This window comes from Oncorhynchus gorbuscha, linkage group LG19 (genome assembly GCF_021184085.1).
Source record: "Oncorhynchus gorbuscha isolate QuinsamMale2020 ecotype Even-year linkage group LG19, OgorEven_v1.0, whole genome shotgun sequence".
Classification (NCBI taxonomy): domain Eukaryota; kingdom Metazoa; phylum Chordata; class Actinopteri; order Salmoniformes; family Salmonidae; genus Oncorhynchus; species Oncorhynchus gorbuscha.
Window position 1 is genome coordinate 69,936,968 of NC_060191.1, and position 23,208 is coordinate 69,960,175.

Sequence of the window (23,208 nt, forward strand, 5' to 3'; positions counted from 1 at the left end):
GTTATGGGGGAGGAGGAGAAGGAGGAGAAGGAGAGAGAACAGAATGAGGTTATGGGGAGGAGGAGAAGGAGAGGAGGAAACAGAATGAAGTTATGGGGGAGGAGGAGAAGGAGAGAAAGAGGAAACAGAATGAGGTTATGGGGGAGGAGGAGAAGGAGAGAAAGAGGAAACAGAATGAGGTTATGGGGGAGGAGGAGAAGGAGAGAAAGAGGAAACAGAATGAGGTTATGGGGGAGGAGGAGAAGGAGAGAAAGAGGAAACAGAATGAGGTTATGGGGGAGGATGAGAAGGAGAGAAATAGGAAACATAATGAGGTTATGGGGGGAGGGGAGAAGGAGAGAAAGAGGAAACAGAATGAGGTTATGGGGGAGGAGGAGAAGGAGAGAAAGAGGAAACAGAATGAGGTTATGGGGAGGAGGAGAAGGAGAGAAGAGGAAACAGAATGAGGTTATGGGGGAGAAGGAGAAGGAGAGAAAGAGGAAACAGAATGAGGTTATGGGGGAGGAGGAGAAGGGAGAAAGAGGAAACAGAATGAGGTTGGGGGAGGAGGAGAATGAGAGAAAACAGAATGAGGTTATGGGGAGGAGGAGAAGGAGAGAAATAGGAAACAGAATGAGGTTATGAGGGAGAAGGAGAAGGAGAGAAACACGAAACAGAATGAGGTTATGGGGGAGGAGGAGAATGAGAGAAAACAGAATGAGGTTATGGGGGAGGAGGAGAAGGAGAGAAATAGGAAACAGAATGAGGTTATGGGGGAGAAGGAGAAGGAGAGAAAGAGGAAACAGAATGAGGTTATGGGGGAGGAGGAGAAGAGAAAGAAGAAACAGAATGAGGTTATGGGGGAGGAGGAGAAGGAGGAGAAGGAGAGTAAGAGGAAACAGAATGAGGTTATGGGGGGAGGAGAAGGAGAGAAAGAAGAAACAGAATGAGGTTATGGGGGGAGGAGGAGAAGGAGGAGAAGGAGAGTAAGAGAAACAGAATGAGGTTATGGGGGGGGAGGAGAAGGAGAGAAAGAAGAAACAGAATGAGGTTATGGGGGAGGAGGAGAATGAGAGAAAACAGAATGAGGTTATGGGGGAGGAGGATAAGGAGGAGAAGGAGAGAAATAGAAACAGAATGGGGTTATGGGGGGAGGAGGAGAAGGAGAGAAAGAGAAAACAGAATGAGGTTATGGGGGGAAGGAGAAGGAGAGAGAAGAGGAAACAGAATGAGGTTATGGGGGAGGAGGAGAAGGAGAGAAAGAGGAAACAGAATGAGGTTATGGGGGGAGGAGAAGGAGAGGAAACAGAATGAGGTTATGGGGGAGGAGGAGAAGGAAGAGAAAGAGGAAACAGAAGAATGAGGTTATGGGGGAGGAGGAGAAGGAGAGAAAGAGGAAACAGAATGAGGTTATGGGGAGGAGGAGAAGGAGGAAAGAGGAGAGAAACAGAATGAGGTTATGGGGGAGTAGGAGAAGGAGAGAAAGAGGAAACAGAATGAGGTTATGGGGGGAGGAGGAGGAGAAGGAGAGAGAACAGAATGAGGTTATGGGGGAGGAGGGAAGGGGAGAACAGAATGATGTTATGGGGAGGAGGAGAGGAGAGAACAGAGAACAGAATGAGGTTATGGGGAGGAGGAGAAGGAGGAGAAGGAGAGAGAACAGAATGAGGTTATGGGGAGGAGGAAGAGAAGGAGGAGAACAGAATGAGGTTATGGGGAGGAGGAGAAGGAGAGAGAACAGAATGATGTTATGGGGAGGAGGAGAAGGAGGAGAAGGAGAGAGAACAGAATGATGTTATGGGGAGGAGGAGAAGGAGGAGAAGGAGAGAGAACAGAATGAGGTTATGGGGAGGAGGAGAAGGAGAGAGAACAGAATGATGTTATGGGGAGGAGGAGAAGGAGAGAGAACAGAATGAGGTTATGGGGAGGAGGAGAAGGAGAGAGAACAGAATGAGGTTATGGGGAGGAGGAGAAGGAGGAGAAGGATAGAGAACAGAATGAGGTTATGGGGGAGGAGGAGAAGGAGAGAAAGAGAAACAGAATGAGGTTATGGGGAGGAGGAGAAGGAGCGAAAGAGGAAACAGAATGAGGTTATGGGGAGGAGGAGAAGGAGAAAGAGGAAACAGAATGAGGTTATGGGGGAGTAGGAGAAGGAGAGAAAGAGGAAACAGAATGAGGTTATGGGGGAGAAGGAGAAGGAGGAGAAGGAGAGAGAACAGAATGAGGTTATGGGGAGGAGGAGAAGGAGAGAGAACAGAATGATGTTATGGGGAGGAGGAGAAGGAGGAGAAGGAGAGAGAACAGAATGAGGTTATGGGGAGGAGGAGAAGGAGAGAGAACAGAATGAGGTTATGGGGAGGAGGAGAAGGAGGAGAAGGAGAGAGAACAGAATGAGGTTATGGGGAGGAGGAGAAGGAGAGAGAACAGAATGATGTTATGGGGAGGAGGAGGAGAGAGAACAGAATGAGGTTATGGGGAGGAGGAGAAGGAGAGAGAACAGAATGAGGTTATGGGGAGGAGGAGAGGAGAAGGAGAGAGAACAGAATGAGGTTATGGGGATGGGGAGGAGGAGAAGGAGGAGAAGGAGAGAGAACAGAATGAGGTTATGGGGGGAGGAGGAGAAAGGAGAGAGAACAGAATGAGGTTATGGGGAGGAGGAGGAGAAGGAGAGAAAGAGGAAACAGAATGAAGTTATGGGGGAGGAGGAGAAGGAGAGAAAGAGGAAACAGAATGAGGTTATGGGGGAGGAGGAGAAGGAGAGAAAGAGGAAACAGAATGAGGTTATGGGGGAGGAGGAGAAGGAGAGAAAGAGGAAACAGAATGAGGTTATGGGGGAGGAGGAGAAGGAGAGAAAGAGGAAACAGAATGAGGTTATGGGGGAGGAGGAGAAGGAGAGAAAGAGGAAACAGAATGAGGTTATGGGGAGGATGAGAAGGAGAGAAATATGAAACATAATGAGGTTATGGGGAGGAGGGGGAGAAGGAGAGAAAGAGGAAACAGAATGAGGTTATGGGGGGAGGAGGAGAAGGAGAGAAAGAGGAAACAGAATGAGGTTATGGGGGAGGAGGAGAAGGAGAGAAAGAGGAAACAGAATGAGGTTATGGGGGGAGAAGGAGAAGGAGAGAAAGAGGAAACAGAATGAGGTTATGGGGGAGGAGGAGAAGGAGAGAAAACAGAATGCGGTTATGGGGGAGGAGGAGAAGGAGAGAAATAGGAAACAGAATGAGGTTATGGGGGAGGAGGAGAAGGAGAGAAAGAGGAAACAGAATGAGGTTATGGGGGAGGAGGAGAATGAGAGAAAACAGAATGAGGTTATGGGGGGAGGAGGAGGAGAGAAATAGGAAACAGAATGAGGTTATGAGGGAGAAGGAGAAGGAGAGAAACACGAAACAGAATGAGGTTATGGGGGAGGAGGAGAAGGAGGAGAAGGAGAGTAAGAGGAAACAGAATGAGGTTATGGGGGAGGAGAAGGAGAGAAAGAAGAAACAGAATGAGGTTATGGGGGGAGGAGGAGAATGAGAGAAAACAGAATGAGGTTATGGGGGGAGGAGGAGAAGGAGGAGAAGGAGAGAAATACGAAACAGAATGGGGTTATGGGGGAGGAGGAGAAGGAGAGAAAGAGAAAACAGAATGAGGTTATGGGGGAGAAGGAGAAGGAGAGAAAGAGGAAACAGAATGAGGTTATGGGGGAGGAGGAGAAGGAGAGAAAGAGGAAACAGAATGAGGTTATGGGGGAGGAGAAGGAGAGAAAGAAGAAACAGAATGAGGTTATGGGGGAGGAGGAGAAGGAAAGAGAAAGAGGAAACAGAATGAGGTTATGGGGGGAGGAGAAGGAGAGAAAGAAGAAACAGAATGAGGTTATGGGGGGAGGAGAAGGAGAGAAAGAAGAAACAGAATGAGGTTATGGGGGAGGAGGAGAAGGAAAGAGAAAGAGGAAACAGAATGGGGTTATGGGGGAGGGGAGAATGAGAAAACAGAATGAGGTTATGAAAGAAAACAGAATGATGTTATGGGGGAGGAGGAGAAGGAGGAGAAGGAGAGAAAACAGAATGATGTTATGGGGGAGGAGGAGAAGGAGGAGAAGGAGAGAAAACAGAATGATGTTATGGGGGGGAGGAGAGAAAACAGAATATGTTTAAGGGGGGGAGGAGGAGAAGGAGAGAAAGTGAAAACAGTCATGGTAATAAAAAAAAGGAGGAGGAGAATGAAAATGGGAGAGAGGAGAAATGGAGATAAACAGAAATATAGATTTGGGAGAAATTGAGAGAAAGAGAGAGAGAGAGAGAGAGAGAGAGAGAGAGAGAGAGAGAGAGAGAGAGAGAGAGAGAGAGAGAGAGAGAGAGAGAGAGAGAGAGAGAGAGAGAGAGAGAGAGAGAGAGAGAGAGAGAATAGTGATGAAAGGAGTCTTAGTTTGCAGGACTTGTGCCAAGGCCTCAGCAGCAGCAGAGCATGTAGTCCAATCAATAGCACTTTACCATGGAGAGAAAATCAATGAAACCACGCAAGGTAATGGAACACATGCAGCAGAAGAGAGGGCGAGAGGGAGAAAGAGACGGGGAGTGAGGGAAGATAGGGGAGGAGAAGACTGATGGAGAGGCAGAAGCATATTATGGGAAGGACGGCAGAGGTAGAGAAGGATAAGGAAAGGGAGTGATAAAGGAGAGCAGGGGAAAGGAGAAGGCAATGCCATTTAAATTAGTGCTGTGTCAAGAATAAACAACTAGCCTCAATTTTACACAAGTGGTCTCCCAGCGTTTCCGCACGTTTTGAAAAATATATAAAAAGTGAGAAGACGGAGAGAGGGTGCAGAAGGAGGGAGAGAGAGGGAGCAGAAGGAGGGAGAGAGAGGGAGCAGAAGGAGGGAGAGAGAGGGAGCAGAAGGAGGGAGAGAGAGGGAGCAGAAGGAGGGAGAGAGAGGGAGCAGCAAGAGGGAGAGAGAGGGAGCAGCAGGAGGGAGAGAGAGAGGGAGCAGAAGGAGGGAGAGAGAGAGAGGGAGCAGAAGGAGGGAGAGAGAGGGAGCAGGAGGGAGAGAGGGAACAGAAGGAGGGAGAGAGAGGGAGCATAAGGAGGGAGAGAGAGGGAGCAGAAGGAGGGAGAGAGAGGGAGCAGGAGGGAGAGAGGGAACAGAAGGAGGGAGAGAGAGGGAGCAGAAGGGAGAGAGGGAACAGAAGGAGAGGAGAGAGAGAGCAGAAGGAGGAAGAGAGAGGGAGCAGGAGGGAGAGAGGGAACAGAAGGAGGGAGAGAGAGGGAGCAGAAGGAGGAAGAGAGAGGGAGAGAGAGGGAGCAGGAGGGAGAGAGGGAACAGAAGGAGGAAGAGAGAGGGAGCAGGAGGGAGAGAGGGAACAGAAGGAGGGAGAGAGAGGGAGCAGAAGGAGGAAGAGAGAGGGAGAGAGAGGGAGCAGGAGGGAGAGAGGGAACAGAAGGAGGGAGAGAGAGGGAGCAGGAGGGAGAGAGGGAACAGGAGGGAGAGAGAGGGAGCAGAAGGAGGAAGAGAGGGAGAGAGAGAATGAGGCAGAGGAGGTGAGGGTGGTCCTTAAATGTGTGAAAGTGTGTAGGCGCCAAGGCAGTGTGTTATATGACAGTTGAAAGTCTCAGGACTGCTCGTAGATTCAATTAGCCAAACAGAATTAAAGTCCCCTCTCTTTGTGGCTGAAAACCTTTCCATATTGCCCTGAAAACTGAGGTTTAATTAGATTCCCCCACTCCTCTCTCTCTCTCCCAGAGAACTAGTTCTGCTGGAATCGGAGGCTGTGTGTGTGTGTGTGTGTGTGTGTGTGTGTGTGTGTGTGTGTGTGTGTGTGTGTGTGTGTGTGTGTGTGTGTGTGTGTGTGTGTGTGTGTGTGTGTGTGTGTGTGTGTGTGTGTGTGTGTGTGTGTGTGTGTGTGTGTGGGTGGGTGTGGGTGTGTGTGTGTTTACTTTGCCCTTCTCCTTGCCTTCGTATTCACCTCTTTTTTTGAATGTTGCTATGAGCACAGGCAAACAAAAGTGCTGGATTCTATTTTACTTCACTACTGAAGCCCACCATGGCAAACTCCCCGGAGTAAATCATTTGAAAGGCTACATTTATAGAGTATAAAAGTCAAGTAAAAAATTGTATCTGTAAAAGCATAATTTTATATATATTTCAATCAAGTTTCCTGATGTGAAGCCTACTCGTAAGCTAGACCCGTTGTCATAGTAACGTTAGCTGTGTTGTGTCAGAGTTAAGGCCCGGCCCATACACCAAGCCAGTAACTATAACCATAATTAATATGCCACCAACTATAAAACATTGGTGATCATCCACACCAGAGGAATGTGTATCATTTTGTCGTTCTACAGTCCTGCACCATCCACTGATAAACGCATCCTAGTGCACACTGTCTATTAACAAGATGGTAACACAAGACCATGAGGTCTCTAACTGGTTCGGATCAATCACGAGGTCTCTAACTGGTCTCTAACTGGTTCAGACCATTCATGAGGTCTCTAACTGGTCTCTAACTGGTTCAGACCATTCATGAGGTCTCTAACTGGTTCAGAGTATTCATGATGTCTCAACTGGTTCAGAGCATTCATGAGGTCTCTAACTGGTCTCTAACTGGTTCAGACCATTCATGAGGTCTCTATCTGGTTCAGAGCATTCATGAGGTCTCTAACTGGTTCAGAACATTCATGAGGTCTCTAACTGGTTCAGAGCATTCATGAGGTCTCTAACTGGTTCAGACCATTCATGAGGTCTCTATCTGGTTCAGAGCATTCATGAGGTCTCTAACTGGTTCAGAACATTCATGAGGTCTCTAACTGGTTCAGAGCATTCATGAGGTCTCTAACTGGTTCAGACCATTCATGAGGTCTCTATCTGGTTCAGAGCATTCATGAGGTCTCTAACTGGTTCAGAACATTCATGAGGTCTCTAACTGTTTCAGAACATTCAGTGCTTTCAGGGTGTGTTCGTTGTCATAGCGACAACGGCAAATAATACTTCAATGTACATGTAGGTCTGATGGAAAATAACACAGCGACTCGTATTTTAATTTAGCAATTCATCAACATAAACAGTTTAGCCTGGGAGTCTTTATTAACAGCATGTGATTGCCTCGTTGCTCATTCCTCGTTGCTCAATTCCTTTTTGGGTCAAATGTTTCACTGTGGTCAACTCTGTATTCACTGTGCAACTATTTGCAATACAGCCATGTTATCATAACCAGACAAAAGTGATTACACCAATGCACTTTCTCTCCTCAACTTTCCCCAGCATTCATTGTCTATGCTATAGGCCTGTTTTACAATCAGCAATGAGCAACAACAAGTCTGCTTCTTTCTCCGAATAGACAATTAGGTTTAGCATTAAAAAAAACAATCAAAAATAAATGTCAAACGCCTGTTGCTCAGAGGAATATCTGGAAGAGGCTAGTGATACGTAGCCAAAGTAAGAAGCTCGATATTTGGCAATTCATTAGCTAAATATTAGGGCTATAGGCAAAATATTTACCTGCCAAAATCCAAGACAAAAGAAAATGAACAGATGGTGAAATGGTAGATCTGTAGAGCTCTCCTCCAGGCTGAGCTCTGTGGTGAAATGGTAGATCTGTAGAGCTCTCCTCCAGGCTGAGCTCTGTGGTGAAATGGTAGATCTGTAGAGCTCTCCTCCAGGCTGAGCTCTGTGGTGAAATGGTAGATCTGTAGAGCTCTCCTCCAGGCTGAGCTCTGTGGTGAAATGGTAGATCTGTAGAGCTCTCCTCCAGGCTGAGCTCTGTGGTGAAATGGATCTGTAGATCTGTAGAGCTCTCCTCCAGGCTGAGCTCTGTGGTGAAATGGTAGATCTGTAGAGCTCTCCTCCAGGCTGAGCTCTGTGGTGAAATGGTAGATCTGTAGAGCTCTCCTCCAGGCTGAGCTCTGTGGTGAAATGGTAGATCTGTAGAGCTCTCCTCCAGGCTGAGCTCTGTGGTGAAATGGTAGATCTGTAGAGCTCTCCTCCAGGCTGAGCTCTGTGGTGAAATGGTAGATCTGTAGAGCTCTCCTCCAGGCTGAGCTCTGTGGTGAAATGGCAGGTCTGTAGAGCTCTCCTCCAGGCTGAGCTCTGTGGTGAAATGGTAGATCTGTAGAGCTCTCCTCCAGGCTGAGCTCTGTGGTGAAATGGTAGATCTGTAGAGCTCTCCTCCAGGCTGAGCTCTGTGGTGAAATGGTAGATCTGTAGAGCTCTCCTCCAGGCTGAGCTCTGTGGTGAAATGGTAGATCTGTAGAGCTCTCCTCCAGGCTGAGCTCTGTGGTGAAATGGTAGATCTGTAGAGCTCTCCTCCAGGCTGAGCTCTGTGGTGAAATGGTAGATCTGTAGAGCTCTCCTCCAGGCTGAGCTCTGTGGTGAAATGGCAGGTCTGTAGAGCTCTCCTCCAGGCTGAGCTCTGTGGTGAAATGGCAGGTCTGTAGAGCTCTCCTCCAGGCTGAGCTCTGTGGTGAAATGGCAGATCTGTACAGCGCTCCTCCAGGCTGCGCTCTGTGGTGAAATGGTAGATCTGTACAGCGCTCCTCCAGGCTGAGCTCTGTGGTCGCCAGGCACGTAAAGCTCCACTATTGATTAGCCATAGGCTTATGAAAATAATTATACCTGGGCGACAAGAACACAGTGCAAAGAGACAAATGTAGTATTGTTATCAAGTGATGATTGAAACTGTGGTAATATTGTGGCAAATTGCAGGCTGTTAGTAAGCTAAAGGAAAGACGTTGACATGCCTGGCTCGTCCTGAGACTCCGGGATGATTTAAAGGTAATGGAGAGACTCCGGGATTATTTAATGGTAATGGAGAGACTCCGGGATGATTTAATGGTAATGGAGAGACTCCGGGATGATTTAATGGTAATGGAGAGACTCCGGGATGATTTACAGGTAATGGAGAGACTCCGGGATGATTTAATGGTAATGGAGAGACTCTGGGATGATTTAATGGTAATGGAGAGACTCCGGGATGATTTAATGGTAATGGAGAGACTCCGGGATGATTTAATGGTTATGGAGAGACTCCGGGATGATTTAATGGTAATGGAGAGACTCCGGGATGATTTAATGGTAATGGAGAGACTCCGGGATGATTTAATGGTTATGGAGAGACTCCGGGATGATTTAATGGTAATGGAGAGACTCCGGGATGATTTAATGGTAATGGAGAGAACGGGTGCGTAATGGCGCAACAGAACAACGAAGACAGACAGGCTGGAGATGTAGCCTAGCCTACAGCCGAAGTTAGAAGCATATGTATTTTAGCCCATAATTCATAAGCTCAATGTTAGAATCAATACTGTAGTGAACATATCCAATCAATTTACACAGTGAAAGAAAAAAAAGGTTTATCAGATAATGAAATCATAGGTAGCCTAGTGGTTAGAGTGTAGAGGAGGCAGGTAGAGTGTAGAGGTGGCAGGTAGACTAGTGGTTAGAGTGTAGAGGAGGCAGGTAGCCTAGTGGTTAGAGTGTAGAGGTGGCAGGTAGACTAGTGGTTAGAGTGTAGAGGAGGCAGGTAGCCTAGTGGTTAGAGTGTAGAGGTGGCAGCTAGCCTAGTGGTTAGAGTGTAGAGGAGGCAGGTAGCCTAGTGGTTAGAGTGTAGAGGATGGCAGGTAGCCTAGTGGTTAGAGTGTAGAGGTGGCAGGTAGCCTAGTGGTTAGAGTGTGGAGGAGGCAGGTAGCCTAGTGGTTAATGGAGAGTGTAGAGATGGCAGGTAGCCTAGTGGTTAGAGTGTAGAGGTGGCAGGTAGCCTAGTGGTTAGAGTGTAGAGGAGGCAGGTAGCCTAGTGAGCCTAGTGGTAAGAGTTTAGAGGAGGAGGTAGCCTAGTGGTTAGAGTCTAGAGGAGGTAGGTAGCCTAGTGGTTAGAGTGTAAAGGAGGTAGGTAGCCTAGTGGTTAGAGTGTAGAGGTGGTAGGTAGCCTAGTGGTTAGAGTGTAGAGGAGGTAGGTAGCCTAGTGGTTAGAGTGTAGAGGAGGCAGGTAGCCTAGTGGTTAGAGTGTAGAGGAGGTAGGTAGCCTAGTGGACAGAGTGTAGAGGAGGCAGGTAGCCTAGTGGTTAGAGTGTAGAGGAGGCAGGTAGCCTAATGGTTAGAGTGTAGAGGTGGCAGGTAACCTAGTGGTTAGAGTGTAGAGGTGGCAGGTAGCCTAGTGGTCAGAGTGTAGAGGTGGCAGGTAGCCTAGTGGTCAGAGTGTAGAGGAGGTAGGTAGCCTATTGGTTAGAGTCTAGAGGAGGCAGGTAGCCTAGTGGTTAGAGTGTAGAGGAGGTAGGTAGCCTAGTGGTTAGAGTGTAGAGGAGGCAGGTAGAGTGTAGAGGTGGCAGGTAGCCTAGTGGTTAGAGTGTAGAGGTGGCAGGTAGACTAGTGGTTAGAGTGTAGAGGAGGCAGGTAGCCTAGTGGTTAGAGTGTAGAGGTGGCAGCTAGCCTAGTGGTTAGAGTGTAGAGGAGGCAGGTAGCCTAGTGGTTAGAGTGTAGAGATGGCAGGTAGCCTAGTGGTTAGAGTGTAGAGGAGGCAGGTAGCCTAGTGGTTAGAGTGTAGAGGAGGCAGGTAGCCTAGTGGTTAGAGTGTAGAGGTGGCAGGTAGCCTAGTGGTTAGAGTGTGGAGGAGGCAGGTAGCCTAGTGGTTAGAGTGTAGAGATGGCAGGTAGCCTAGTGGTTAGAGTGTAGAGGTGGCAGGTAGCCTAGTGGTTAGAGTGTAGAGGAGGCAGGTAGCCTAGTGGTAAGAGTTTAGAGGAGGCAGGTAGCCTAGTGGTTAGAGTCTAGAGGAGGTAGGTAGCCTAGTGGTTAGAGTGTAAAGGAGGTAGGTAGCCTAGTGGTTAGAGTGTAGAGGTGGTAGGTAGCCTAGTGGTTAGAGTGTAGAGGAGGTAGGTAGCCTAGTGGTTAGAGTGTAGAGGAGGCAGGTAGCCTAGTGGTTAGAGTGTAGAGGAGGTAGGTAGCCTAGTGGACAGAGTGTAGAGGAGGCAGGTAGCCTAGTGGTTAGAGTGTAGAGGAGGCAGGTAGCCTAATGGTTAGAGTGTAGAGGTGGCAGGTAACCTAGTGGTTAGAGTGTAGAGGTGGCAGGTAGCCTAGTGGTCAGAGTGTAGAGGTGGCAGGTAGCCTAGTGGTTAGAGTGTAGAGGAGGCAGGTAGCCTAGTGGTTAGAGTGTAGAGGAGGCAGGTAGCCTAGTGGTTAGAGTGTAGAGGATGGCAGGTAACCTAGTGGTTAGAGTGTAGAGGAGGCAGGTAGCCTAGTGGTTAGAGTGTAGAGGAGGTAGGTAGCCTAGTGGACAGAGTGTAGAGGAGGCAGGTAGCCTAGTGGTTAGAGTGTAGAGGTGGCATGTAGCCTAGTGGTTAGAGTGTAGAGGTGGCAGGTAACCTAGTGGTTAGAGTGTAGAGGTGGCAGGTAGCCTAGTGGTTAGAGTGTAGAGGTGGCAGGTAGCCTAGTGGTTAGAGTGTAGAGGAGGCAGGTAGCCTAGTGGTTAGAGTGTAGAGGAGGCAGGTAGCCTAGTGGTTAGAGTGTAGAGGAGGCAGGTAGCCTAGTGGTTAGAGTGTAGAGATGGCAGGTAGCATAGTGGTTAGAGTGTAGAGGTGGCAGGTAGCCTAGTGGTTAGAGTGTAGAGGCAGGTAGCCTAGTGGTTAGAGTGTAGAGGAGGCAGGTAGCCTAGTGGTTAGAGTGTAGAGGAGGCAGGTAGCCTAGTGGTTAGAGTGTTAGAGGATGGCAGGTAGCCTAGTGGTTAGAGTGTAGAGGAGGTAGGTAGCCTAGTGGTTAGAGTGTAGAGGAGGCAGGTAGCCTAGTGGTTAGAGTGTAGAGGAGGTAGGTAGCCTAGTGGTTAGAGTGTAGAGGAGGTAGGTAGCCTAGTGGTTAGAGTGTAGAGGAGGCAGGTAGCCTAGTGGTTAGAGTGTAGAGGTGGCAGGTAGCCTAGTGGTTAGAGTGTAGAGTGAGGAGGTAGGTAGCCTAGTGGTTAGAGTGTAGAGGTGGTAGGTAGACTAGTGGTTAGAGGAGGTAGGTAGCCTAGTGGTTAGAGTGTAGAGGTGGCAGGTAGCCTAGTGGTTAGAGTGTAGAGGAGGTAGGTAGCCTAGTGGTTAGAGTGTAGAGGTGGCAGGTAGCCTAGTGGTTAGAGTGTAGAGGAGGCAGGTAGCCTAGTGGTTAGAGTTAGAGGAGGAGTAGCCTAGTGGTTAGAGGAGGCAGGTAACCTAGTGGTTAGAGTGTAGAGGAGGCAGGTAGCCTAGTGGTTAGAGTGTGATGGAGGCAGGTAGCCTAGTGGTTAGAGTGTAGAGGAGGCAGGTAGCCTAGTGGTTAGAGTGTAGAGGTGGCAGGTAGCCTAGTGGTTAGAGTGTAGAGGTGGCAGGTAGCCTAGTGGTTAGAGTGTAGAGGAGGCAGGTAGCCTAGTGGTTAGAGTGTAGAGGAGGCCAGGTAGCCTAGTGGTTAGAGTGTAGAGGTGGCAGGTAGCCTAGTGGTTAGAGTGTAGAGGAGGTAGGTAGCCTAGTGGTTAGAGTGTAGAGGAGGCAGGTAGCCTAGTGGTTAGAGTGTAGAGGTGGCAGGTAGCCTAGTGGTTAGAGTGTAGAGGTGGCAGGTAGCCTAGTGGTTAGAGTGTAGAGGTGGCAGGTAGCCTAGTGGTTAGAGTGTAGAGGAGGTAGGTAGCCTAGTGGTTAGAGTGTAGAGGAGGCAGGTAGCCTAGTGGTTAGAGTGTAGAGGAGGCAGGTAGCCTAGTAGTAGGTGTAGAGGAGAGGTGTAGTGGAGGAGGCAGGTAGCCTAGTGGTTAGAGTGTAGAGGAGGCAGGTAGCCTAGTGGTTAGAGTGTAGAGGAGGTAGGTAGCCTAGTGGTTAGAGTGGTTAGAGTAGAGGCAGGTAGCCTAGTGGTTAGAGTGTAGAGGTGGCAGGTAGCCTAGTGGTTAGAGTGTAGAGGTGGCAGGTAGCCTAGTGGTTAGAGTGTAGAGGTGGCAGGTAGCCTAGTGGTTAGAGTGTAGAGGTGGCAGGTAGCCTAGTGGTTAGAGTGTAGAGGAGGCAGGTAGCCTAGTGGTTAGAGTGTAGAGGTGGCAGGTAGCCTAGTGGTTAGAGTGTAGAGGTGGCAGGTAGCCTAGTGGTTAGAGTGTAGAGGTGGTAGGTAGCCTAGTGGTTAGAGTGTGGCAGGTAGCCTAGTGGTTAGAGTGTAGAGGAGGTAGGTAGCCTAGTGGTTAGAGTGTAGAGGAGGCAGGTAGCCTAGTGGTTAGAGTGTAGAGGAGGCAGGTAGCCTAGTGGTTAGAGTGTAGAGGAGGCAGGTAGCCTAGTGGTTAGAGTGTAGAGGAGGCAGGTAGCCTAGTGGTTAGAGTGTAGAGGTGGCAGGTAGCCTAGTGGTTAGAGTGTGGAGGAGGCAGGTAGCCTAGTGGTTAGAGTGTAGAGATGGCAGGTAGCCTAGTGGTTAGAGTGTAGAGGAGGCAGGTAGCCTAGTGGTTAGAGTGTAGAGGAGGCAGGTAGCCTAGTGGTTAGAGTGTAGAGGTGGCAGGTAGCCTAGTGGTTAGAGTGTAGAGGAGGCAGGTAGCCTAGTGGTTAGAGTGTAGAGGATGGCAGGTAGCCTAGTGGTTAGAGTGTAGAGGTGGCAGGTAGCCTAGTGGTTAGAGTGTAGAGGTGGCAGGTAGCCTAGTGGTTAGAGTGTAGAGGAGGCAGGTAGCCTAGTGGTTAGAGTGTAGAGGAGGCAGGTAGCCTAGTGGTTAGAGTGTAGAGGAGGCAGGTAGCCTAGTGGTTAGAGTGTAGAGGAGGCAGGTAGCCTAGTGGTTAGAGTGTAGAGGAGGTAGGTAGCCTAGTGGTTAGAGTGTAAAGGAGGTAGGTAGCCTAGTGGTTAGAGTGTAGAGGTGGCAGGTAACCTAGTGGTTAGAGTGTAGAGGTGGCAGGTAGCCTAGTGGTCAGAGTGTAGAGGTGGCAGGTAGCCTAGTGGTCAGAGTGTAGAGGAGGCAGGTAGCCTAGTGGTTAGAGTGTAGAGGAGGCAGGTAGCCTAGTGGTTAGAGTGTAGAGGAGGCAGGTAGCCTAGTGGTTAGAGTGTAGAGGAGGCAGGTAGCCTAATGGTTAGAGTGTAGAGGTGGCAGGTAGCCTAGTGGTTAGAGTGTAGAGGTGGCAGGTAGCCTAGTGGTTAGAGTGTAGAGGTGGCAGGTAGCCTAGTGGTTAGAGTGTAGAGGTGGCAGGTAGCCTAGTGGTTAGAGTGTAAAGGAGGTAGGTAGCCTAGTGGTTAGAGTGTAGAGGTGGCAGGTAGCCTAGTGGTTAGAGTGTAGAGGTGGTAGGTAGCCTAGTGGTTAGAGTGTAGAGGAGGCAGGTAGCCTAGTGGTTAGAGTGTAGAGGTGGCAGGTAGCCTAGTGGTTAGAGTGTAGAGGAGGCAGGTAACCTAGTGGTTAGAGTGTAGAGGAGGCAGGTAGCCTAGTGGTTAGTGGAGTGTAGAGGAGGCAGGTAGCCTAGTGGTTAGAGTGTAGAGGAGGCAGGTAGCCTAGTGGTTAGAGTGTAGAGGTGGCAGGTAGCCTAGTGGTTAGAGTGTAGAGGTGGCAGGTAGCCTAGTGGTCAGAGTGTAGAGGTGGCAGGTAGCCTAGTGGTTAGAGTGTAGAGGAGGTAGGTAGCCTAGTGGTTAGAGTGTAGAGGAGGCAGGTAGCCTAGTGGTTAGAGTGTAGAGGTGGCAGGTAGCCTAGTGGTTAGAGTGTAGAGGAGGTAGGTAGCCTAGTGGTTAGAGTGTAGAGGTGGCAGGTAGCCTAGTGGTTAGAGTGTAGAGGTGGCAGGTAGCCTAGTGGTTAGAGTGTAGAGGAGGCAGGTAGCCTAGTGGTTAGAGTGTAGAGGTGGCAGGTAGCCTAGTGGTTAGAGTGTAGAGGAGGTAGGTAGCCTAGTGGTTAGAGTGTAGAGGAGGCAGGTAACCTAGTGGTTAGAGTGTAGAGGAGGCAGGTAGCCTAGTGGTTAGAGTGTAGAGGAGGCAGGTAGCCTAGTGGTTAGAGTGTAGAGGTGGCAGGTAGCCTAGTGGTTAGAGTGTAGAGGAGGCAGGTAGCCTAGTGGTTAGAGTGTAGAGGAGGTAGGTAGCCTAGTGGTTAGAGTGTAGAGGAGGCAGGTAGCCTAGTGGTTAGAGTGTAGAGGAGGCAGGTAGCCTAGTGGTTAGAGTGTAGAGGTGGCAGGTAGCCTAGTGGTTAGAGTGTAGAGGTGGCAGGTAGCCTAGTGGTTAGAGTGTAGAGGTGGCAGGTAGCCTAGTGGTTAGAGTGTAGAGGAGGCAGGTAGCCTAGTGGTTAGAGTGTAGAGGTGGCAGGTAGCCTAGTGGTTAGAGTGTAGAGGTGGCAGGTAGCCTAGTGGTTAGAGTGTAGAGGAGGCAGGTAGCCTAGTGGTTAGAGTGTAGAGGAGGCAGGTAGCCTAGTGGTTAGAGTGTAGAGGAGGCAGGTAGCCTAGTGGTTAGAGTGTAGAGGAGGCAGGTAGCCTAGTGGTTAGAGTGTAGAGGTGGCAGGTAGCCTAGTGGTTAGAGTGTAGAGGTGGCAGGTAGCCTAGTGGTTAGAGTGTAGAGGTGGCAGGTAGCCTAGTGGTTAGAGTGTAGAGGAGGCAGGTAGCCTAGTGGTTAGAGTGTAGAGGAGGCAGGTAGCCTAGTGGTTAGAGTGTAGAGGTGGCAGGTAGCCTAGTGGTTAGAGTGTAGAGGTGGCAGGTAGCCTAGTGGTTAGAGTGTAGAGGTGGCAGGTAGCCTAGTGGTTAGAGTGTAGAGATGGTAGGTAGCCTAGTGGTTAGAGTGTAGAGGAGGCAGGTAGCCTAGTGGTTAGAGTGTAGAGGAGGTAGGTAGCCTAGTGGTTAGAGTGTAGAGGAGGTAGGTAGCCTAGTGGTTAGAGTGTAGAGGAGGCAGGTAACCTAGTGGTTAGAGTGTAGAGGAGGTAGGTAGCCTAGTGGTTAGAGTGTAGAGGAGGCAGGTAGCCTAGTGGTTAGAGTGGAGGTGGCAGGTAGCCTAGTGGTTAGAGTGTAGAGGAGGCAGGTAGCCTAGTGGTTAGAGTGTAGAGGAGGCAGGTAGCCTAGTGGTTAGAGTGTAGAGGTGGCAGGTAGCCTAGTGGTTAGAGTGTAGAGGTGGCAGGTAGCCTAGTGGTTAGAGTGTAGAGGAGGCAGGTAGCCTAGTGGTTAGAGTGTAGAGGAGGCAGGTAGCCTAGTGGTTAGAGTGTAGAGGTGGTAGGTAGCCTAGTGGTTAGAGTGTAGAGGTGGCAGGTAGCCTAGTGGTTAGAGTGTAGAGGTGGCAGGTAGCCTAGTGGTTAGAGTGTAGAGGAGGCAGGTAGCCTAGTGGTTAGAGTGTAGAGTGGAGGTAGGTAGCCTAGTGGTTAGAGTGTAGAGGAGGTAGGTAGCCTAGTGGTGGTTAGAGGAGGCAGGTAACCTAGTGGTTAGAGTGTAGAGGAGGTAGGTAGCCTAGTGGTTAGAGTGTAGAGAGGCAGGTAGCCTAGTGGTTAGAGTTAGAGGTGGCAGGTAGCCTAGTGGTTAGAGTGTGGAGGAGGCAGGTAGCCTAGTGGTTAGAGTGTAGAGATGGCAGGTAGCCTAGTGGTTAGAGTGTAGAGGAGGCAGGTAGCCTAGTGGTTAGAGTGTAGAGGTGGCAGGTAGCCTAGTGGTTAGAGTGTAGAGGAGGCAGGTAGCCTAGTGGTTAGAGTGTAGAGGAGGTAGGTAGCCTAGTGGTTAGAGTGTAGAGGAGGCAGGTAGCCTAGTGGTTAGAGTGTAGAGGAGGTAGGTAGCCTAGTGGTTAGAGTGTAGAGGAGGCAGGTAGCCTAGTGGTTAGAGTGTAGAGGAGGCAGGTAGCCTAGTGGTTAGAGTGTAGAGGTGGCAGGTAACCTAGTGGTTAGAGTGTAGAGGTGGCAGGTAGCCTAGTGGTTCAGAGTGTAGAGGTGGCAGGTAGCCTAGTGGTTAGAGTGTAGAGGAGGCAGGTAGCCTAGTGGTTAGAGTGTAGAGGAGGCAGGTAGCCTAGTGGACAGAGTGTAGAGGAGGCAGGTAGCCTAGTGGTTAGAGTGTAGAGGAGGCAGGTAGCCTAGTGGTTAGAGTGTAGAGGTGGCAGGTAACCTAGTGGTTAGAGTGTAGAGGTGGCAGGTAGCCTAGTGGTCAGAGTGTAGAGGTGGCAGGTAGCCTAGTGGTTAGAGTGTAGAGGAGGCAGGTAGCCTAGTGGTTAGAGTGTAGAGGAGGCAGGTAGCCTAGTGGTTAGAGTGTAGAGGTGGTAGGTAGCCTAGTGGTTAGAGTGTAGAGGTGGCAGGTAGCATAGTGGTTAGAGTGTAGAGGTGGCAGGTAGCCTAGTGGTTAGAGTGTAGAGGAGGCAGGTAGCCTAGTGGTTAGAGTGTAGAGGAGGCAGGTAGCCTAGTGGTTAGAGTGTAGAGGAGGTAGGTAGCCTAGTGGTTAGAGTGTTAGAGGAGGCAGGTAGCCTAGTGGTTAGAGTGTAGAGGAGGCAGGTAGCCTAGTGGTTAGAGTGTAGAGGAGGTAGGTAGCCTAGTGGTTAGAGTGGTTAGAGGAGGCAGGTAGCCTAGTGGTTAGAGTGTAGAGGTGGCAGGTAGCCTAGTGGTTAGAGTGTAGAGGTGGCAGGTAGCCTAGTGGTTAGAGTGTAGAGGAGGCAGGTAGCCTAGTGGTTAGAGTGTAGAGGAGGCAGGTAGCCTAGTGGTTAGAGTGTAGAGGAGGTAGGTAGCCTAGTGGTTAGAGTGTAGAGGTGGTAGGTAGCCTAGTGGTTAGAGTGTAGAGGTGGTAGGTAGCCTAGTGGTTAGGAGGTGCCTAGAGTGTGATGGGCAGGTAGCCTAGTGGTTAGAGGTAGAGGAGGCAGGTAGCTTGGTGGTAGAGTGGAGGGACAGGTAGCCTAGTGGTTAGAGTGTGGAGGAGGCAGGTAGCCTAGTGGTTAGAGTGTAGAGGAGGCAGGTAGCCTAGTGGTTAGAGTGTAGAGGTGGCAGGTAGCCTAGTGGTTAGAGTGTAGAGGTGGCAGGTAGCCTAGTGGTTAGAGTGTAGAGGTGGCAGGTAGCCTAGTGGTTAGAGTGTGGAGGAGGCAGGTAGCCTAGTGGTTAGAGTGTAGAGATGGCAGGTAGCCTAGTGGTTAGAGTTTAGAGGAGGCAGGTAGCCTAGTGGTTAGAGTGTAGAGGAGGTAGGTAGCCTAGTGGTTAGAGTCTAGAGGAGGCAGGTAGCCTAGTGGTTAGAGTGTAGAGGAGGTAGGTAGCCTAGTGGTTAGAGTGTAGAGGAGGCAGGTAGCCTAGTGGTTAGAGTGTAGAGGAGGTAGGTAGCCTAGTGGACAGAGTGTAGAGGAGGCAGGTAGCCTAGTGGTTAGAGTGTAGAGGAGGCAGGTAGCCTAGTGGTTAGAGTGTAGAGGTGGCAGGTAGCCTAGTGGTTAGAGTGTAGAGGTGGCAGGTAGCCTAGTGGTCAGAGTGTAGAGGTGGCAGGTAGCCTAGTGGTTAGAGTGTAGAGGAGGCAGGTAGCCTAGTGGTTAGAGTGTAGAGGAGGCAGGTAGCCTAGTGGACAGAGTGTAGAGGTGGCAGGTAGCCTAGTGGTTAGAGTGTAGAGGAGGCAGGTAGCCTAGTGGTTAGAGTGTAGAGGAGGTAGGTAGCCTAGTGGACAGAGTGTAGAGGAGGCAGGTAGCCTAGTGGTTAGAGTGTAGAGGAGGCAGGTAGCCTAGTGGTTAGAGTGTAGAGGTGGCAGGTAACCTAGTGGTTAGAGTGTAGAGGTGGCAGGTAGCCTAGTGGTCAGAGTGTAGAGGTGGCAGGTAGCCTAGTGGTTAGAGTGTAGAGGAGGTAGGTAGCCTAGTGGTTAGAGTGTAAAGGAGGTAGGTAGCCTAGTGGTTAGAGTGTAGAGGTGGTAGGTAGCCTAGTGGTTAGAGTGTAGAGGTGGCAGGTAGCATAGTGGTTAGAGTGTAGAGGTGGCAGGTAGCCTAGTGGTTAGAGTGTAGAGGAGGTAGGTAGCCTAGTGGTTAGAGTGTAGAGGAGGCAGGTAGCCTAGTGGTTAGAGTGTAGAGGAGGTAGGTAACCTAGTGGTTAGAGGAGGCAGGTAGCCTAGTGGTTAGAGTGTAGAGGAGGTAGGTAGCCTAGTGGTTAGAGTGTAGAGGAGGTAGGTAGCCTAGTGGTTAGAGTGTTAGAGGAGGCAGGTAACCTAGTGGTTAGAGTGTAGAGGAGGTGGGTAGCCTAGTGGTTAGAGTGTAAAGGAGGTAGGTAGCCTAGTGGTTAGAGTGTAGAGGTGGCAGGTAGCCTAGTGGTTAGAGTGTAGAGGTGGCAGGTAGCCTAGTGGTTAGAGTGTAGAGGAGGTAGGTAGCCTAGTGGTTAGAGTGTAAGGAGGTAGGTAGCCTAGTGGTTAGAGTGTAGAGGTGGTAGGTAGCCTAGTGGTTAGAGTGTAGAGGTGGTAGGTAGCCTAGTGGTTAGAGTAGAGGCAGGTAAGCCTAGTGGTTAGAGTGTAGAGGAGGCAGGTAGCCTAGTTGTGTGAGTGTGATGGAGGCAGGTAGCCTAGTGGTTAGAGTATAGAGGAGGCAGGTAGCCTAGTGGTCAGAGTGTAGAGGTGACAGGTAGCCTAGTGGTTAGAGTGTAGAGGAGGTAGGTAGCCTAGTGGTTAGAGTGTAAAGGAGGTAGGTAGCCTAGTGGTTAGAGTGTAGAGGTGGCAGGTAGCCTAGTGGTTAGAGTGTAGAGGTGGCAGGTAGCCTAGTGGTTAGAGTGTAGAGGAGGTAGGTAGCCTAGTGGTTAGAGTGTAAAGGAGGTAGGTAGCCTAGTGGTTAGAGTGTAGAGGTGGTAGGTAGCCTAGTGGTTAGAGTGTAGAGGTGGTAGGTAGCCTAGTGGTTAGAGGAGGTGGCAGGTAACCTAGTGGTTAGAGTGTAGAGGAGGCAGGTAGCCTAGTTGGTTGAGTGTGATGGAGGCAGGTAGCCTAGTGGTTAGAGTGTAGAGGAGGCAGGTAGCCTAGTGGTTAGAGTGTAGAGGTGGCAGGTAGCCTAGTGGTTAGAGTGTAGAGGTGGCAGCTAGCCTAGTGGTTAGAGTGTAGAGGTGGCAGGTAGCCTAGTGGTTAGAGTGTGGAGGAGGCAGGTAGCCTAGTGGTTAGAGTGTAGAGATGGCAGGTAGCCTAGTGGTTAGAGTGTAGAGGAGGCTGGTAGCCTAGTGGTTAGAGTCTAGAGGAGGCAGGTAGCCTAGTGGTTAGAGTCTAGAGGAGGCAGGTAGCCTAGTGGTTAGAGTGTAGAGGAGGTAGGTAGCCTAGTGGTTAGAGTGTAGAGGAGGCAGGTAGCCTAGTGGTTAGAGTGTAGAGGAGGTAGGTAGCCTAGTGGTTAGAGTGTAGAGGAGGCAGGTAGCCTAGTGGTTAGAGTGTAGAGGAGGCAGGTAGCCTAATGGTTAGAGTGTAGAGGTGGCAGGTAGCCTAGTGGTTAGAGTGTAGAGGTGGCAGGTAGCCTAGTGGTCAGAGTGTAGAGGTGGCAGGTAGCCTAGTGGTTAGAGTGTAGAGGAGGCAGGTAGCCTAGTGGTTAGAGTGTAGAGGAGGTAGGTAGCCTAGTGGACAGAGTGTAGAGGTGGCAGGTAGCCTAGTGGTTAGAGTGTAGAGGAGGCAGGTAGCCTAGTGGTTAGAGTGTAGAGGAGGTAGGTAGCCTAGTGGACAGAGTGTAGAGGAGGCAGGTAGCCTAGTGGTTAGAGTGTAGAGGAGGCAGGTAGCCTAATGGTTAGAGTGTAGAGGTGGCAGGTAACCTAGTGGTTAGAGTGTAGAGGTGGCAGGTAGCCTAGTGGTCAGAGTGTAGAGGTGGCAGGTAGCCTTTAGTGGTTAGAGTGTAGAGGAGGTAGGTAGCCTAGTGGTTAGAGTGTAAAGGAGGTAGGTAGCCTAGAGGTTAGAGTGTAGAGGTGGTAGGTAGCCTAGTGGTTAGAGTGTAGAGGTGGCAGGTAGCATAGTGGTTAGAGTGTAGAGGTGGCAGGTAGCCTAGTGGTTAGAGTGTAGAGGAGGTAGGTAGCCTAGTGGTTAGAGTGTAGAGGAGGCAGGTAGACTAGTGGTTAGAGTGTAGAGGAGGTAGGTAACCTAGTGGTTAGAGTGGAGGCAGGTAACCTAGTGGTTAGAGTGTAGAGGAGGTAGGTAGCCTAGTGGTTAGAGTGTAGAGGAGGTAGGTAGCCTAGTGGTTAGAGGAGGCAGGTAACCTAGTGGTTAGAGTGTAGAGGAGGTGGGTAGCCTAGTGGTTAGAGTGTAAAGGAGGTAGGTAGCCTAGTGGTTAGAGGAGGCAGGTAACCTAGTGGTTAGAGTGTAGAGGAGGCAGGTAGCCTAGTTGTGTGAGTGTGATGGAGGCAGGTAGCCTAGTGGTTAGAGTGTAGAGGAGGCAGGTAGCTTGGTGGTCAGAGTGTAGAGGTGACAGGTAGCCTAGTGGTTAGAGTGTAGAGGAGGTGGGTAGCCTAGTGGTTAGAGTGTAAAGGAGGTAGGTAGCCTAGTGGTTAGAGTGTAGAGGTGGCAGGTAGCCTAGTGGTTAGAGTGTAGGGGTGGCAGGTAGCCTAGTGGTTAGAGTGTAGAGGAGGTAGGTAGCCTAGTGGTTAGAGTGTAAAGGAGGTAGGTAGCCTAGTGGTTAGAGTGTAGAGGTGGTAGGTAGCCTAGTGGTTAGAGTGTAGAGGTGGTAGGTAGCCTAGTGGTTAGAGGAGGCAGGTAACCTAGTGGTTAGAGTGTAGAGGAGGCAGGTAGCCTAGTTGTGTGAGTGTGATGGAGGCAGGTAGCCTAGTGGTCAGAGTGTAGAGGTGACAGGTAGCCTAGTGGTTAGAGTGTAGAGGAGGTGGGTAGCCTAGTGGTTAGAGTGTAAAGGAGGTAGGTAGCCTAGTGGTTAGAGTGTAGAGGTGGCAGGTAGCCTAGTGGTTAGAGTGTAGAGGTGGCAGGTAGCCTAGTGGTTAGAGTGTAGAGGAGGTAGGTAGCCTAGTGGTTAGAGTGTAAAGGAGGTAGGTAGCCTAGTGGTTAGAGTGTAGAGGTGGTAGGTAGCCTAGTGGTTAGAGTGTAGAGGTGGTAGGTAGCCTAGTGGTTAGAGGAGGCAGGTAACCTAGTGGTTAGAGTGTAGAGGAGGCAGGTAGCCTAGTTGTTGAGTGTGATGGAGGCAGGTAGCCTAGTGGTTAGAGTGTAGAGGAGGCAGGTAGCTTGGTGGTCAGAGTGTAGAGGTGACAGGTAGCCTAGTGGTTAGAGTTTGGAGGAGGCAGGTAGCCTAGTGGTTAGAGTGTAGAGGAGGCAGGTAGCCTAGTGGTTAGAGTGTAGAGGTGGCAGGTAGCCTAGTGGTTAGAGTGTAGAGGTGGCAGCTAGCCTAGTGGTTAGAGTGTAGAGGTGGCAGGTAGCCTAGTGGTTAGAGTGTGGAGGAGGCAGGTAGCCTAGTGGTTAGAGTGTAGAGATGGCAGGTAGCCTAGTGGTAAGAGTTTAGAGGAGGCTGGTAGCCTAGTGGTTAGAGTCTAGAGGAGGTAGGTAGCCTATTGGTTAGAGTCTAGAGGAGGCAGGTAGCCTAGTGGTTAGAGTGTAGAGGAGGTAGGTAGCCTAGTGGTTAGAGTGTAGAGGAGGCAGGTAGCCTAGTGGTTAGAGTGTAGAGGAGGTAGGTAGCCTAGTGGACAGAGTGTAGAGGAGGCAGGTAGTCTAGTGGTTAGAGTGTAGAGGAGGCAGGTAGCCTAATGGTTAGAGTGTAGAGGTGGCAGGTAACCTAGTGGTTAGAGTGTAGAGGTGGCAGGTAGCCTAGTGGTCAGAGTGTAGAGGTGGCAGGTAGCCTAGTGGTTAGAGTGTAGAGGAGGCAGGTAGCCTAGTGGTTAGAGTGTAGAGGAGGTAGGTAGCCTAGTGGACAGAGTGTAGAGGAGGCAGGTAGCCTAGTGGTTAGAGTGTAGAGGAGGCAGGTAGCCTAATGGTTAGAGTGTAGAGGTGGCAGGTAACCTAGTGGTTAGAGTGTAGAGGTGGCAGGTAGCCTAGTGGTCAGAGTGTAGAGGTGGCAGGTAGCCTTTTGGTTAGAGTGTAGAGGAGGTAGGTAGCCTAGTGGTTAGAGTATAGAGGAGGCAGGTAGCTTGGTGGTCAGAGTGTAGAGGTGACAGGTAGCCTAGTGGTTAGAGTGTAGAGGAGGTGGGTAGCCTAGTGGTTAGAGTGTAAAGGAGGTAGGTAGCCTAGTGGTTAGAGTGTAGAGGTGGCAGGTAGCCTAGTGGTTAGAGTGTAGAGGTGGCAGGTAGCCTAGTGGTTAGAGTGTAGAGGAGGTAGGTAGCCTAGTGGTTAGAGTGTAAAGGAGGTAGGTAGCCTAGTGGTTAGAGTGTAGAGGTGGTAGGTAGCCTAGTGGTTAGAGTGTAGAGGTGGTAGGTAGCCTAGTGGTTAGAGGAGGCAGGTAACCTAGTGGTTAGAGTGTAGAGGAGGCAGGTAGCCTAGTTGTGTGAGTGT